The sequence below is a fragment of the Capsicum annuum genome, chromosome 7 (assembly GCF_002878395.1).
Source record: "Capsicum annuum cultivar UCD-10X-F1 chromosome 7, UCD10Xv1.1, whole genome shotgun sequence".
Classification (NCBI taxonomy): Eukaryota; Viridiplantae; Streptophyta; class Magnoliopsida; order Solanales; family Solanaceae; genus Capsicum; species Capsicum annuum.
Genome location: NC_061117.1, coordinates 199,943,314 through 199,947,532, shown reverse-complemented (window position 1 = coordinate 199,947,532; position 4,219 = coordinate 199,943,314). Strand labels below are relative to the sequence as shown.

At 35.2% G+C, this 4,219-nt stretch overlaps 1 long non-coding RNA gene across 2 annotated transcripts; it reads left to right on the top strand.

Annotated features, from left to right (window-relative positions):
* The first annotated feature begins 34 nt into the window (after positions 1–34).
* On the top strand, positions 35–3,864 carry LOC107878309. 2 transcript variants are annotated; one of them, XR_007057711.1, is made up of 3 exons: positions 46–882; positions 3,437–3,666; positions 3,733–3,864. It is a non-coding gene; the product is annotated as an uncharacterized LOC107878309 (long non-coding RNA). The 2 variants fall into 2 exon arrangements; XR_001676817.2 differs by lacking the exon at positions 3,733–3,864 and having other exon boundaries at positions 35–882; positions 3,437–3,563.
* Positions 3,865–4,219: the final 355 nt, after the last annotated feature.

The following is a 4,219-nucleotide window of genomic DNA, read 5'->3' as shown; positions in this document are numbered from 1 at the left end:
TTAACGGCCACCGTTTAACCTTATAACCTTAACGGCCACCGTTTAACTTTATAACCTTATAACCTTAACGGCCACTGTTTAACCATATAACTTATAACCTTAACGACCACCGTTTAACCTTAAAACCTTATAAGGTTAACGACCACCGTTTAACCTTATAGCCTTAACGGCCATCGTGTAACCCTATAACCTTAACGGCCACCGTTTAACCCTATAACCTTAACGGCCACCGTTTAACCTTATAACCTTAACGGCCACCATTTAACCTTGTAACCTTATAATTTTGATAGCCACCGTTTAACCTTATAATCTTATAAGGTTAACGACCGTCGTTTAACCTTATAACCTTAACGGCCACCGTTTAACCTTATTACCTTAACGGCCACCGTTTAACCTTATAACCTTAATGGCTACCGTTTAACCTTATAACCTTAACGGCCACCGTTTAACCTTATAACCTTAACGGCCACTATTTGTTTTGACAGTACATTAGTTTTCAATTAGTTCTATCTAAATAGAGTAGAATTAATGCAAAAGATTTATATAATCAACCTGAGATTTGGGATTTATGCTTCTGTTTAATACATCGGATTGTTTAATCCACTCGAATCAGTATAGAATGGAGGATCTCCATTAAGATTTGTGGTTATCAATCAGTTTAGTACGAAGGCGAGTTTATTCATTGATTAGTGAAATTTTATGGTCTTAGTTCTATCAAGATTGGTGCTTTTGTCTAATATCTAGTACTATGATTATATTTCAGGCTTTCCACCACGTTACAGGGACTCTGTTAGGCATATCATACCTGGATTTCCTCTTTTCTTGTACAACTAAACTCATTAGCTACCTCCACAAATCCTGCTTCTAATTTGTTTCGTTTTGGTAATCATCATTCTTCCTCTTCCCCATTCTTTACAATTTTAATTTAATTTAATCATTGAGGAATTCCTATGTGATTATGGATTGTTCTTCCACTTTTTAAAATTAGAGAGTTTTGTAGATCATCGGTAACTCCCTTCCCTTTATATCATTTGGAATTTGGAGTGAGATAACTGGTAATTAATGATTCAATTCGCATTAGTGGCTTCAAAATTGTGAGACGTGTACAGTAAAATTTACAGGGAGTTAGGTGAATTATCATGATAGTAGGGTTTTACTGTAATAACTTGTCCATTTAGCGGAATCTTGTAAAGTCATCTGTTGAGATTCTTTCATAGTGAAGTGGGATGGCAGCACCGAATCAGACCATCTATATAATTTGATTTCTAGTAAGCATATCGAGATTCCAATAGAGAAAATTGCTTTTCTGATGAATCACGCGAGCAGAATAGTGTAACTGCCATGTTTTTTGTGATCATGAAGAATCTTCATTAGCCTCTCCCTTCCCCAAAATCGGAAAGAAGATTATATGAAGAACGCAGAATCTGTATGTAGAAGTTTTTTTCTCTTGAGCTCAAAGTAAAAGGGAATAGGTAATCATTAAGGTCACCCCAAGATATCATCCACTTTCTGTCAATCCGGCTGGTGTAATATTTGATGCTAATGTAGTTGGTCTTGTTTGATTTTAGTTTACTTTTGTTATGGTTTTTGTTAGCGTTTGAATATGATTAATATAAGTTCCAAATTCTAGAGATGTTCTCAGCTGAGGGGGAGGTACTTCATGCTGGAGTGAAGTGATAGAGTTTTTGAGATATGCCTTCTTGGGAATCAAACAAATATAGTTATGTCGTGGAATTTTTCTACTTGTGCACATCCAAAGTTGGGGACCGTTGATATTAATTGAATCCAAGTTAAAGGCCATGCTTATGTATTATGCTAAATCTTATATATTATCACTTTTATCTCCAAATGTCTAGAATTCACTATCTAAATATTGAAAATAAAAAGATTGAGTAGTACTGACAGAAAAAGATTAAAAATGCTGGCAAATATGACACTTCAGGAATAAGAACTGACTATCCAATCACATAAAAAAGTTTAAATTTAGTGACTTTACCAATTGTCATCCATATGAATCTTATGTAAGGCTCAGTTTCTTGTGTAATTGGTCTAACAGTTAATGAAATAGGTGAAACAGTAAGAGATTATGATTCAAAATAGTTGAGGTATAGGTGATTTTTTTCTCACGTGGCTTATGGTTGGATTAGTTCAAGTGGCAAAGGTTGAGGGACTTGTGGCTTAGTCGCGAGTTCAATCCATGTAAGCAAAGGCTACCTTCCCCAGACCCCACGATGTGGGAATATACTGGGTTTGTTATTGTTATTGTTGTTGAGCTAATGCTTAAACTGCTGCAGGCTGCTAGCTTTGGTTGGCTCAAACATTGATCCGTCTTCCTGGGAGGACAAGAAGAACCCTGATGAATCTCACTTTCCTGCTCAGATGAGAAAGTTATTTAGCATATAATTTCTTTTGGATTTGAACCCAGGGTCAAAAGACAACTTATCTAACATCAAACCTAGTGGAATCCCAGTTGAAAAATAAAACTCCCTTCTGAATGATAGAAGGGACCTATCCACATCAATTAAGTGCATGAGGAAGAGTTTGTACTGCATTTCTTCCCTTGCCATTCTCTTCAAATAAAAAGTTCTTAATTTTAAATGGAAATAATGCTCAGAGAGAACTGCAATTACAAGAACTATCTCAGTTATAAAACCAAGTGAATGCTTAGGGAAAATGATCTAAATAAAATTCATGCCACTATTGTAATAACCATTTAAAAGGGCTATATTCAAAAGAAATAATACTCGCCTGGGAGACATTAGTCACAAATTTAGTAAGCACGTAAACAAGAGCAACTTGGTGATATAAAATCTTCTTAAACCAATACATCTAAGAAATTCTAACATAACCTTTGGCATGAGCTTCTAGTTTCAACCTGCCCAAGAAAGAAAAAACTTCAAGATTCACATCTAAACGATAATTATGTATTTGAATATTTTTTAGTTTGCTGGGAGTTTTTTTTTTAGAAGGCTTATATGTTCTGAATTTGTTGCTTTATAAGGCTTCTAGTTGTATGTTAGAAGATCAAGACACACTTCTACTTTTTTTTTTTTTTTGCAATGTGTTCTTAACTACCTTAGTTAAAGTAAAAAAGAAAAAATGTAACATGTTGCAACAGCCATAAATATATGTAAAAAAATGTGTTCTTTAAAGAGGTAAGCTTTCCTTGGAAGGTGTTAGTCATTTGTTATTTGTCACAAAAGCATGATGAGTTCACTTCCTGGACACTTCTTAATTAATCTTATCTCATCCTACTTTTTTTTTGTCTCCTTTCTGAAAGAGGATGAGGATATAAAGTTTACCTTGTGTAGGCTAGAGTTTCCAATGTCGTTGATTAAGATGACTAGGTTAGTTGGGGTGATTGGATAGCCTGCATGCCAGTTTTTCTTTGTCATTTTAACCAGCTTGACATTATATTTTGCTCTTGATCTTACAGAGACTTGAATAATCATGAATCAACAAGGGTGTTCGACAAATCATCAAAAAACTAAAAACTTTCTTTCAGCTGAATCACTAGCAGCTCTATGAAAGCAACAAATAATAGAACACAAGAAGAAGAAGAAGAAGAACAAAGGCTACATAAATTCAAAGGAAAGGAATCAAAAGCAAAAGGAGAAGTCAAACAACGTTCCACCTATATCTCAAGTACCTGAACAAGTGCAACAGGTGCAAGTTATATCTCAAGTATTAGAACAAGTGCAACAGGTGTCTCTGATTCCACCTCTCTTGCAGCACCAGTAGAAGAGCAAGTGCGACAATAATTTCTAAACTCCACCATTCGTGCATCACAACCCACAGTTGAACAAGTGCAGCAGGATCAGTCACAACTTCCTAATTTACAAGCAAATGAACAATCTAGAGCAGGCAAGAATATATATATTTTAGTTCATACTAGTTCAAAAATTGTCTGCATTTTAGTAATTTTGTTGTTGATATTATTGTAGGCCCTTCAACTAATAAAAGAAAAAGAGACGCTACACAAATGCAAGCAGTACATAGACGGACTGACCGTCAACTGATAGTGCTAAATGAGTTGAACCTGCCTATTGGTCTAGCTAAAGCAGTGGTCACTGAATTTTCCAGCTTTCTTGGCACATTGGCAAGGAATGGAACATTTTGTCCTCTTAATCTCACTTGGTCAAAGTTGAAGACATACGATGAAATGTGGAGCTATATTCAGGATTAACACTTGATCCTAATATACTAGGATTCAATGTTC